The sequence below is a fragment of the Sphaerodactylus townsendi genome, linkage group LG07 (assembly GCF_021028975.2).
Source record: "Sphaerodactylus townsendi isolate TG3544 linkage group LG07, MPM_Stown_v2.3, whole genome shotgun sequence".
Classification (NCBI taxonomy): Eukaryota; Metazoa; Chordata; class Lepidosauria; order Squamata; family Sphaerodactylidae; genus Sphaerodactylus; species Sphaerodactylus townsendi.
The window spans coordinates 4365441-4378776 of record NC_059431.1 but is presented as its reverse complement, the minus strand read 5'-3'; the positions used below and the strand labels follow the sequence as shown (position 1 = coordinate 4378776).

Below are 13336 nucleotides of genomic sequence, written 5' to 3'. Positions count from 1 at the left end.
TAGGTCGACTCTTCGTCACTCCCCACAGCAACTGAGTTCATCCAGCCGGAGCCGAGCTCAGAGGGCGGGATCATCTCGACGCCTCTTTCGCTCCTCGTTCCCAATTGGCTCTTGTTTTACGGCAGGAAACGGGAGCGTGTGGCTTTTTAAAAAAGTTTTGTATGGTAGCATGACCGTAGCTTCGAATACATTGCAGGGAAAAGTTTTTAAAAGGCGTGCTTTCCCCTGCCGCGAGTCTCCCGTTCTGCACATGCTCAAAACACAGCTCTTGATTGGCTGAACGGGAGAGTGGTGACGAGGACGATTCCCCACTTTACTCGCTTTGAACTGAGTTCGACCTAGGCTCGGGGAAAAAGTTGTACCTCAAAACTGGAATCAGAAATCCCAGTTCTGAGGGGGCAGAACTGAAACGAACCCAGGTTGAACTCAGGGGAAGTGGGGAGTTCCTGGGGCGAACCTAGGTCGAACCTAGGTTGACTCTGCCAGTGGGGAATTGACTCAGAGGTTAGTGGCCATCACCACCTCCTGTGGCAGCGTAATCCACAGAACAAGAATTCCTGCTCTGTACTTGCTGACTGAGGGCTTTGCCTTCCTTTATAGAGTCCATCCGTCTCATGCTGGCTCTTCTTCACCTCTGTCTTCAGTATGGGAATGATAATCCTGCTGTTTACAGGGATGCTGTAAAGATTAAATGCCGTCAAGTCACTTCTGACTCATGGCGACCCTATGAATCACTGTCCTCCAAAGCATCCCACTGTTAACAGCCTGGTTCTGTTCTCGCCAACTGAGGGCCATGACTTCCTCCATTGTGTCATCCATCTCATTTGGGTCATCCTCTTTTCCTGCTACCTTCAACTTTTCTTAGCATTATTGTCTTTTCCGGTGACTCTCGTCTTCTCATAAGGAGATTAAAGTAATATCGCCTCAGTTTGGCCATTTTAGCTTCTAGGTTCGGTTCAGGTTTGATTTGATCTAGAACCCACTTCTTTGGGGGGTCCACGGTATCTGCAACGCTCTCCTCCAGCCTCATATTGCTTCCTGTCAGCGTTCTCTGTTGCCCAGCTTTCGCACCGGGTCCTGCATGTTCCACCTGGTGGAGGCCAGGGCCAAACAGCTGGGAAGAAGCTTTCTGTGAAGAAGGTTCCAGGATCAGTCTCAGCATCTTCAGTTAAAGCAGGGGCTCAGCCTCAGAGCCTAGAAAACCGCTGCCAATCAGAATAGACGAAACTGACCTCTATGGACCAATGGTCTGATTCACTAGAACAGTGATGGCAAACCTTTTCGAGACCGAGTGCCCAAATTGCAACCCAAAACCCACTTATTTATCGCAAAGTGCCCACATGGCAATTTAACCTGAATACTGAGGTTTTAGTTTAGACAAAATGGTTGGCTCCGAGCCATGCATTACTCAGGAGTAAGCTTGGTGGTAGTCGGTGGCTTTGCTTTGAAGCAACCATGCAACTCTTCCAACGGGTGAATCACGACCCTAGGAGGGTTTACTCAGAAGTAAGCCCCATTGCCAGCACCCGAGCTTACTCCCAGGTAAAGGATCACGCTTTAGTTCTTCGCATGAAAATCAGTGGGGTTTAACAGCATTTAACAGGGTTACCTACACTGCTTCCCCAAAACTAGGTCTTAGGTTTAATGCTAATAATCGAGCCCCGTGGCCCAGGCCAGCCTAGGTGTGTGGGGGGGGGCGGGTATTCCATTTGCATGTGCCCACAGAGCAGGGTCTGAGTGCCACCTCTGGCACCCGTGCCATAGGTTTGCCACCACTGCACTAGAAAATCTATTGTTGATTAATTGTTACTGTTATTTAATGTAGTGTAGATTCAGTATGGATATGATTCACAGTGGCGGAGTGGCTAAGAGCAGTGGTTAAGAGCAGGTGCACTCTAACCTGGAGAACTGGGTTTGATTCCCAGCTCTGCCGCCTGAGCTGTGGAGGCTTATCTGGGGAATTCAGATTAGCCTGTGCACTCCCACACACGCCAGCTGAGTGACCTTGGGCTAGTCACAGCTTCTCGGAGCTCTCTCAGCCCCACCTACCTCACAGGGTGTTTGTTGTGAGGGGGGAAGGGCAAGGAGATTGTAAGCCCCTCTGAGTCTCCTACAGGAGAGAAAGGGGGGATATAAATCCAAACTCTTCTTCTTCTTCTTCATGCCAATAAAGAGTCTTGAACTGGGATCCTGAGAGTTCTGGGTTGGGATCCCCACATCTATTACGGAAGCTCTCCGGGTGACCTTAGAGAACCATCACAAACTCTCAGTCTGGCCTACCTCTCAGAGTGGTTGTTGTGAAAAAATGGGCAAGGGGAAAATGATATTCTAATCTAATGGTTCTCAACCTGTGGGTCGGGACCCCTTTGGGGGTCGAACGACCCTTTCACAGGGGTCACCTAAGACTCTCTGCATCAGTGTTCTCCATCTGTAAAATGGATAAAAGTTAGGGTTGGGGGTCACCACAACACGAGGAACTGTATTAAAGGGTAGCGGCATTAGGAAGGTTGAGAACCACTGCTCTAATCTGTTTTGAGTCCCTCTGGGGGAAAAAATGGGGTATAAAGAAATGCATGCAAACCCCTGTGTCTGCGCAGAGTAGGAAAATACCATGAACTGGTCCCTCTGGAAAATCTCTGTGCTATTCTAAATGTAGCTACTAAGATATTAAGGTTTAAAAAAGGACTGAAATGTTGGCAAGAAGTAGGGAGAGCAGCTCGTTCTAGCTCCTAGTCAAAAATGGTTCCGACTGATTAAACTTTCATCTCTCGGCACTGTAAAACAAATAGGGGAGGGGGCTGCAAAGTCTGAAGGAAAAGTGGATGTTGACACTCGCCCCCTTTCTGGCAAACTGCTCAAAACAAGCACCCAATCTTTTAAAAATTTATTAAAGTGCTACTAGACGTTGTCAGAACCAGTACACAGAATGAGGCAGCACTTGCGATTCACAAATGAAAAAACAAGCGAAGGAAGAAAATGTCCAAAGTTGTTGAGATTCTTTTCTTACCCATTCATTTCTATCAGTTTAGGGTTTCTCTTAACGCAGCCAATTGTTACCAATTTTTGTCATCTTGAATGATCATACAGTTTTGAATCGCTGTTAGTTTAATTATTGATAACCACTCCCACGTCTTTGAAGAAATATTCCTATCCACCAGGCAACAGCTGTTGTTTCCAGTAATGTACAAATATCATCCCCCGAAGAGGTCAAAGCATATAGCATCTGTTCCCTGGGATCCATCTATGGGGTCAGGCTCCACTTTAAAACCTGAAATTGGACCTTCTGTACCGTACACGGTATTAGAACAAGACAAGCAGTTCTTTGTGGAAACATCCCCATTGAGTCAAGCTTAGCCAGGTTTCAGTACACAAATTACCTCAAACCTGGTTAGTTTGTGTTCTGAAACCTGGCTAAGATGGTAGTGGGGATTCGACCTATAAGGCACTTATACTGTATTGTGGCTTGGTGGTAGATCATCTGTTTTGCATGTAGAATCATAGAGCTAGAAGAGTCCCAAGGGCCATCAAGTCCAATCCCCTGTGATTAGCATGTCTCCTATTCCATTATCCAAGTCATTGATAAAAAAATATTGAACAGCCCTGGGCCCAGGACAGAACCTCCACTACGCTCCAGGATGAAGACGAGCCATTGGTGAGCACCCTCTGGGTTCGGTCAGTCAACCAATTACAAATCCATCTGACAGTTGCATTGTCTAGCCCACATTTTACTACAGTGGAACCTCGGTTTTTGTTGGTAATCCGTCTGAAAAGAATCGATGAAAACCGAAACCGATGAAAACCGAGGCAAACTTTTCCATAGGAATCAATGTAAATCCAATTAATCCGTTCTAGGCATTCCAAAAAACATACCAAAAACACATTTTTGGTGAATAAACATCGTGTTTAATGCTGAAAACAGTAACAAACAATAACACTAGGACCAGCTTCAGAGCCAGTGGACCAATGTCTCACCAGAAAGCTGTCCAAAGAGGTCTGTTTCTGAGGCCTCTTTAAGATTTGTCTGAAACGGGGCCAGACATTGTCATTAAACAAGTTGCAGACATGGCCCGCGACAGCTTTGTCCGGGTGATTTTTCTCCACAAACCCCTGCACCTTACTGCAAATCAATGAAAACCGAGGCAAATCGGTGAAAACCGAGACAATTTTTTCACTGAAAAAATCAATGAAAACCAAAACCGATGAAAACCGAAGGCAATGAAAACCGAGGATCCACTGTATCTGGTTTGCGAGAATTTCATGAGGAACCTTGTCAGTGTAGAAAGCTCCAGACTTGATCTTTGGTGTTACTAGCTTGAAGGCTCTTAAAGAGCAACTTTCTCTGCGTTGCGACAGCCCGGGGAGCTGCTGTCGGCCAGAGCAGACACTGCTCAGATCAACGAACAGATAGTCTGACTCAGTGTGAAGCAACTTCAGAGGTTCAATTAAATGTCTGCGAGGAAAAGGGCATTTTGGTTCTTGCTTGAAATTATAGAAAAGATGCTGTTTTATATGATTTCTTGGGAAATAAGTTCTGGAGATTAGTTGCAATCAGAAGAAGAGGAGGAGGAGGAGGAGGAGAGGAGGAGGAGGAGGGGAGGAGAAGAGGAGGAGGAGGAGGAGGAGAGGAGGAGGAGGAGGGGAGGAGAAGAGGAGGAGGAGGAGGAGAGGAGGAGGAGAAAGAGGGGAGGAGAAGGAAGAGGAGGAGAGGAGGAGGAGGAGGAGGAGGAGGAGAGGAGGAGGAGGAGGGGAGGAGAAGAGGAGGAGGAGGAGAGGAGGAGGAGAAAGAGGGGAGGAGGAGGAAGAGGAGGAGAGGAGGAGGAGGAGGAGGAGGAGGAGGAGGGGAGGAGAAGAGGAGGAGAGGAGGAGGAGAAAGAGGGGAGGAGGAGGAAGAGGAGGAGAGGAAGAGGAGGAGGAGAGGAGGAGGAGGAGGAGAAGAGGAGGAGGAGGAGGAGAGGAGGAGGAGGAAGAGGGGAGGAGGAGGAAGAGGAGGAGAGGAGGAGGAGGAGGAGGAGGAGAGGAGGAGGAGGGGAGAAGAGGAGGAGGAGGAGAGGAGGAGGAGAAAGAGGGGAGGAGGAGGAAGAGGAGGAGAGGAGGAGGAGGAGGAGGAGAGGAGGAGGAGGAGGGGAGGAGAAGAGGAGGAGGAGGAGGAGGAGAGGAGGAGGAGAAAGAGGGGAGGAGGAGGAAGAGGAGGAGGAGGAGGAGGAGGAGAGGAGGAGGAGGAGGGGAGGAGAAGAGGAGGAGGAGGAGAGGAGGAGGAGAAAGAGGGGAGGAGGAGGAAGAGGAGGAGAGGAGGAGGAGGAGGAGAGGAGGAGGAGGAGGAGAGGAGGAGGAGAAAGAGGGGAGGAGGAGGAGAGGAGGAGAGGAGGAGGAGGAGAGGAGGAGGAGGAATTAGTTTTTGTCCCCCACTTTTCTCAACTGTAAGCAGGGGTAGAGCAAGGGGAAACTGTGCCCAGCGCACGCTCGCGCCTGCGCCCCTGCCATGCCCTCGTCCCAGCCCGGAACACCCCCGGAACACCCCAGAACACCACACCCCCAGAACGCCATCACCACACCCCTGCAGGGGTATGCACCCAGTGCGTTGCGGCGCGCGCACCCCGCCCTTTTGGCACTACGCCACTGACATTAAGAAGACGCAAGGTGGCTTACAAACTGCTTTCACTTCCTCACTCCACAACAGACACCTTGTGAGGCAGGTAAGGCTGAGAGAGTTCTGAGAGAACTCTGACTCGCCCAAGGTCACCCAGCAGGCTTCATGGGAGGATCAGGGAAACAAATCCAGTTCACCAGATTAGAGTCCACCACTGATGTGGAGGAGTGGGGAATCAAGCTCAGCTTTCCAGATTAGAGTCCACTGCTCTTAACCACTACACCAGGTGATGGGCACTGCAATTCTAACTTGATGCTGGGATGTCACAGCAGACCAAGTTTGGGGGAAGGGGTGATCTTAATGGATGCACTGGCTCACATAAAGAGGGGCAGCCATTTGAATAGGCTTTCAAGTTCAAAACGAATCAAATTCAGGAGGGAATTGCTAACCAATGTAATTGATGCAGTCCAGATTCCTTATCCAGACATCACCCCCTTTCTGGAAAGGAAGTGCATAGTTGCATTGCATTCTTAACTATTTGAAACATCTGAACTGTCTTCAAGCGCGGCCCCATGTAGAGCTCATTGCAGTAGTCAAGTTTGGAAGCCACGCAGGCGTGAATCGACATAGCAAAATCCGAAACATCCAACAGGGTGAGAGTCAACATATAGGGCTCAAGATGTACTAATGTACATGTATATGGCATGCTGCAACTGGAGAGGATTTTAGATATTTATTTTAGATATTTATTGTTCCATCTTCCATTCCTGTCTGCAGCGGGCACGACGCAGCACTTTGATTGACAGACGTCATGCCCTCTCAAAAAAAAAAGATATTGTGTGGGCAAAACACTTGCCGACTCCATCCTTTAAATAGAAAAGAAACCGGACCACTCGGTTTGTAAAGAAGAGTGCTTAAAAATCAAGAGGTTAAAACATCATCTTTATTAAGAGAGGAACGCAAAGTCAAGTCTCTCCTGTAAAGAAGATGATTAAAGGGAGGGGAAGGCAGAAGTGTTGAATATTATGGATGGTTTGACAAGAGTGATGAAAGAAAGACGATTCACTCTCACAAACCCTGCAGAATCTCCTCCAGTGTAACTGATTGACAGAAAGTCCAGGACAGACAAAGGAACTAGTTGCTCACCAAACGTGTAATTAACTTATGGGATTCTATTCAGGCGACATGTGCGGCGCGGGTGACCCTGGAGAGCTAGCCCAGGGTTTTGAAGGAAGGACTGAACTCTTTTCACACGTTCAGTCTAAATTCATTGAACATACGTGGGGTTTGGAAGGGGGGTTCTAGCAGCAGGCCTGACCTCTGACCTCTGACCATTCACCTGACCATCAGCATTAAGGACCCTTGGCATTGACATAAGAACATAACAACAAGCCAGCTGGATCAGACCAGAGTCCATCTAGTCCAGCTCTCTGCTACTCGCAGTGGCCCACCTTTGGGAGCTCTCATGCAGGATGTGAAAGCAATGGCCTTCTGCTGCTGCTGCTCCTGAGCACCTGGTCTGCTAAGGAATTTGCAATCTCAGATCAAGGAGGATCAAGATTGGTAGCCATAAATTGACTTCTCCTCCATAAATCTGTCCAAGCCCCTTTTAAAGCTATCCAGGTTAGTGGCCATCACCACCTCCTGTGGCAGCAGATTCCAAACACCAATCACACGTTGCGTGAAGAAGTGTTTCCTTTTATTAGTCCTAATTCTTCCCCCTAGCATTTTCAATGTATGCCCCCTGGTTCTAGTATTGTGAGAAAGAGAGAGAGAAATTTCTCTCTGTCAACATTTTCTACCCCATGCATAATTTTATAGACTTCAATCATATCCCCCCTCAGCCGTCTCCAAACTAAAGAGTCCCAAACGCTGCAGCCTCTCCTCATAGGGAAGGTGCTCCAGTCCCTCAATCATCCTCGTTGCCCTTCTCTGCACTTTTTCTATCTCCTCAATATCCTTTTTGAGATGCGGCGACCAGAACTGGACACAGTATTCCAAGTGCGGTCACACCACTGCTTTATAGAAGGGCATGACAATCTTTGCAGTTTTATTATCAATTCCTTTCCTAATCATCCCCAGCATAGAGTTTGCCTTTTTCACAGCTGCCATGCATTGAGTTGGCATTCCCATGGAACTATCAACTAAGACGCCCAAATCCCTTTCCTGGTCTGTGACTGATAGCACTGACCCTTGTAGCTTGTATGTGAAGTTTGGATTTTTTGCCCCTATGTGCATCACTTTGCATTTTGCTACATTGAACTGCATTTGCCATTTCTGAGCCCACTCACCTAATTTATCAAGGTCTGTTTGGAGCTCTTCGCAATCCTTTGTGGTTCTCACCACCCTGCATAATTTGGTATCGTCTGCAAACTTGGCCACCACGCTACCCACCCCTACTTCCAGGTCATTTATGAATAGGTTAAAGAGCACTGGTCCCAAAACGGATCCTTGGGGGACACCATATCTTTTTTATGCGCATCCTTTTTTATGACCATATCTTTTTAATGAGCATCCTTCTTGTTTCCTTTTTCAAGTTTTCTCATTTGGGTTATTTCTTGGACAACGGTTTTTAGATGTGTTTTATGCTCTTTGATGTACGTTTGAAGGCGAACTTTTCAATGCTGAGCGATGAACATTTTTTAACTTTGCCTGCTGTTTTGGTGGCGTGGTGGTTATGAGCAGCGGACTCGAATCTGGAGAACCGGATTTGATTCCCCACTCCTCCACACAAAGTCTGCTGGGTGACCTTGGGCCCGTCACAGTTCTCTCCCCGCTTATTTCGCAAGGTGCCTGCTGGGGGAAGAGGAAGAGGAAGAGGAAGGAATTTGTAAGCTGCTTGGAGACTCCTTACAGGAGAAGAAGGCGGGGCATCAATCCAAACTCCTCCTCTTCTTCTTCTCCTCCAATCACTGTTCTGACTCAAACCAATGGATCATCTCAGCTGTGACCTCAGGATAGACCATGCATGCCCCCTGAATTCATTGGAGAGACTATGAAATACTATCATAACTACATCAAAACAAACCCTTATGACCAAAAAGGTATGATGCATTGGGGGAGCTGTGTACTACATATGGGTCATTGAAGGGTTGGTTGACAAGGGTCGGGGCATCCAGAAGCAAGAGAGAAGGCAAGAGAGAGCTTTGGGCTGGAAGGAATTATGCATGTTGGAAATATGTCTTGAAGCTAATTTTCCAATGCCAAAAGATGACCAATTTGCCCCTCCGCCTAGAACAGTGATGGTGAACCTTTTCAAGACCAAGTGCCAAAATTGCAACCCAAAACCCGCTTATTTATCGCAAAGAGCCAACACGGCAATTTAACCTGAATACTGAGGTTTTAGTTTAGAAAAACCGGTTGGCTCCGAGGCATGCGTTACTCAGGAGTAAGCTTGGTGGTAGTCGGTGGCTTTGCTTTGAAGCAACCGTGCAACTCTTCCAACAGGTGAATCACGACCCTAGGAGGGTTTACTCAGAAGCAAGCCCCATTGCCAGCAACCGAGCTTACTCCCAGGTAAAGGATCGCGCTTTAGTTCTTCGCATGAAAATCAGTGGGGTTTGACAGCATTTAACAGGGTTACCTATACTGCTTCCCCAAAACTAGTTCTTAGGTTTAATGCTAATAATCGAGCCCAGCGACCCAGGCCGGCATAGATGTGTGTGGGGGGGGGGGTACTCTGTTTGCATGTGCCCACAGAGAGGGCTCTGAGTGCCACCTCTGGCACCCCTGCCATAGGTTCGCCACCACTGGCCTAGAATCATAGAAGCATAGAGTTGGAGGAGACCACAAGGGCCATCAAGTCCAACCCCCCTGCATACTACGCCACAGCAGTGGCGTAGGAGGTTAAGAGCTCGTGTATCTAATCTGGAGGAACCGGGTTTGATTCCCAGCTCTGCCGCCTGAGCTGTGGAGGCTTATCTGGGGAATTCAGATTAGCCTGTGCACTCCCACACATTCCAGCTGGGTGACCTTGGGCTAGTCACAGCTTCTCGGAGCTCTCTCAGCCCCACCTACCTCACAGGGTGTTTGTTGTGAGGGGGGAAGGGCAAGGAGATTGTCAGCCCCTTTGAGTCTCCTGCAGGAGAGAAAAGGGGGATATAAATCCAAAACTCTTCTCTTCTCTTCTTCTCTTCTTTATTTCATTATCTTTTTTAAAAAAAATCATTATTTTTCTATGCCGCCTTTCCCTATGCGGGCTCAGGGCGGCTACCAACCTTTTACGAAACGTGAATATCAACCTATAAATAGTACTTAACACAAAATGGCAGCCAGGAAGCGGTTTCCAGGGAGCGAGTGCAGCCAAATGGCGGGCTTTGAAAACGTTGTCAAAACGTTTTCAGTGGCTTGTGCGGAAAGGGCCCTTGTTGACATCACTTCCGGGATGTTTTGAAAGTGATATCAATGTGTCGCTGGTGACAGAGACCTGGGCCTTCGTTTGCGGCCGGCAAAGCCACGCCCATCCTCTGCGGGTTGCAGGCCGAGGCCTCACTCTGTTCCGAAGTTCATTCTGTAGCATAGCTGCTTTGAGCAGTGCTTGCCGTGTCCCCATCTTCCTCCAGCGGGGGCATCCATCATCATTGCTGTCGGGTCTCAAGCCGTTTGCTCCTGCTGCCGACTCCTGTTCCTCCGCAGCTGTCGCAATTATCGCTGCGCTGTGACTTCCTGTTCACACAACATATGTTACCGAGCAGTTTCCCAAAAAAGCAACTTCCTCGGATGGGAGTTTTATTCCTTGCCTTCTTTTCTTAGGGCACAAGACCGCCTTTGCACCCCGATATGTTTCTCCGGGACTTTGGTCACAAGAAGGCCATCACGGTCTCTAGGAGGGGTCAACGGTCAAGGAAACAGCTCGGCTTCCATTTTGGTTGTCTTAGCAGTGGAGCAACTAGAAATGATGGCTGATGTTTCACAGATCAAAATTCTTGTAGGGTCCAACGGTAACATATCTGATTTTAAGGGTGGCTGGAAATCTCCTTGGATTTCCACCGACTTCTTGATGACAGAGGACAATTCTCCGGGAGAATTCTCCCGCTACAATTCATCTCCAGAGGGATCTGGCCGGGGATGATGGGAACTGTAGTCCATAACATCTGGAGGGCCGCGAGTTTGACACCCATGATTTAAAACGTTTTAAGGCTGGAAATAGAATATTTGGGGACAAAAACAGTGTGGAACTCCATGGAGGAAATGTTTTATTTCCTGCCTCAAAAGGTTTTAAACGTTTGTGGGGAAAGAGTCTCTACAACTGTGAAAAGTTTTATCCTGCGCGGCTCGCAGAAGGAGGGGAAGCTCATTTCCCGAGGCATGCGCCACGGTGTGCAGAACTGCTGAATGGGCAGAAATCCTCCTCCGGAGGAGTGGGGCAGCTGTCCTTGGTCATCGTGGGCAGGGCTGCGATACTGTCGATTGGCCCTGATTTTTTTTCCCTGAACGCTTCTTTTGATGTAAACAGCGCCGAACCCAAGAAGCCCGCATGTAAATGAAAAGCAGTGGGGCTTGTAATTAGATTTGTGTACACTTTCATAAATTGCGAGGAAGCATCAAAGGCTGTGGCACACTTTTATATATCCTTCTTCTGTTAATTGAACAGTTGATGTGTGGACGGGAAGTGTTGGCTTTTGGTGGACAATTATTTACAGACCCGCTGACAGCTGCGCTGTGAAAATTAACAGGAACAGAGCAGACCTAGTCGCGCCCCCCCCTCCCACCAGAAGGGATCTGTTTCAAATTGGATTGTTGCATCTGCAGGAGAAACTTTTCCTACTCTCTTCTGTCATCCTCCCACTGAGGTTTTGCACACACAGACACACAAAAATATCCCAAGCAAAGAGACTCGCGAACCTTCTGCAGATAGAAGGCTCTGCCTTGTTGTCACAACCCCAGATTTGTCCGATAAACAGATCAGTACTTTGAAAGCAGAATTCTCTATTGATGACAAGCACGGGAAGGTTGACGACTTCTTTTTTAATTTCAAAAAGTGAACTTCTTTAAGCAAAAAAAAAGACAAACAGAAAAAACACAAACATTACAGACTAAGCAGTTACGGAACAACATACATGGAGTAAATCACAATTACAGTTATCTCATTTAAGTTAAGAAACTTATAGAAAGACAACACTTTCATAAATAGAAGATTCCAATTGTTTTCGATAATCTTAATTATTATTCCCTGCTAACCTTAAAATCAGTGGTGGTTTCCAAAAATTTTAGTAACAGGTTCCCAAGGTGGTGGAATTCAAACTGTGGCATAGTGCCAATGGGGCTGGGCGGGGCACGATGGGGGCGTGGTCGGCATTCCAGGGGCGGGGCATTCCTTGGCAGGGCTGTGGCAAGGACGCAGCCGCTGCGCCGGTCCTTGGGCGGGAAACAAATGCACGCAGGCGCAGGCTGCCACGCACGCCGGTGCACCTCCTGCTAGACTGCTTCAAGTTCTGCGCGCTACTGCTGAGAGGAGGGGCGTCACTAAGGCAAAAATCACACGGCAAAATCACCCATTAGTAACCCCCTCTCAGCACACACAAATACTTAGTAACCTACTCTAGGGAACCTGTGAGAACCTGGTGGATCCCACCTCTGCTTAAAATCCATCAGGTTTTCTTATTCCTCATCAAAATCCAGCATATTTCTTAAATTCTTTAAGTTTTTAAATAAAAAATAACACACATCTTATTATATTAACTATATAATGATTAAATCAAATGCTGCGATAATTTATTATGCTTTTACATTCCTTCTACTCTTATTCACAAACTTTAAAAGAGGATGCCAGTTCTTATTGTCAGAACAGAATGCAATAAAATAGGAGAAGCATTATATCCCACACATAGAATAATATAATCATAGAGTTGGAAGAGACCCCCAAGGGCCATCAAGATGAACCCCGGCAATGCAGGAACACATAATCGAAGCACTCCTGACAGATGGCCATCCAGCTTCTCTTTAAAAAAAACCTCCAAAGAAGGAGACTCCACCACACTCCGAGGTAGTGCATTCCACTGTCAAACACCTTCAAGGTGTTGGTGTTGACCTTTAAGGCCTTACGCAGCCTGGGACCATGTATCTTTGAGACCGCATCACCCCATATGTCCCTGTACGGCCTCTTCGATCAGTCGGGCCTTCGGAGGAACCGGCCGCTGATGGTGCCCCCCCTTCCTTTGGTCCCTGACATCTGGGCCGTCTGTCATCCAACAGGACTCGCCATCCCTCCCTTTTGGGGAGAGGACTTTGAAAATAGAATGCTGGACGCCACTCATATTTTTACTAGTATTTATTACATATTTATTAGAGTTAGTTTTCATGGTTTTATCGCTGCTTTTAAAGGTTTTAGCTATTCTATATTGTATTATATTTATATGTTGTACACCACCCGGAGCCCCGGATAGGGCGGTATAAAAGTCTAATAAACAAACAAACAAACAAACAAACAAACTTTCAAACTCCGAGGTAGTGCATTCCACCACACTCCGAGGTAGTGCATTCCACTGTCAGGAAGTTTTTCCTAATGTTTAGGTGGAATCTCTTTTCCTTCACCTTGAACCCATTTCTCCTGGTCATTCCCACATGCTCCCTTCTCCACTCTTGGGTGAGAAGATACCCTCACACACGTTCCTCGGACAGTGAGAAACAGGCACCCCAAACCTGCCCTGCTCCCAGTTGTAAAAACTGTTAACAAGTGATATAAGAGAGAGGCTGGCACGAGCTCGAACCAGAGCCAACAGTTCCCAAGGCTGCCCTCTAAGAGTGACC

General features: G+C 47.7%; 1 protein-coding gene across 11 annotated transcripts in view; it reads left to right on the top strand.

Moving 5' to 3' along the window:
- CELF4 (CUGBP Elav-like family member 4) overlaps nt 1-13336 on the top strand; it is a 912878-nt gene that overhangs the window by 793219 nt on the left and 106323 nt on the right. The gene's annotated exons all lie outside the window — the stretch shown is intronic.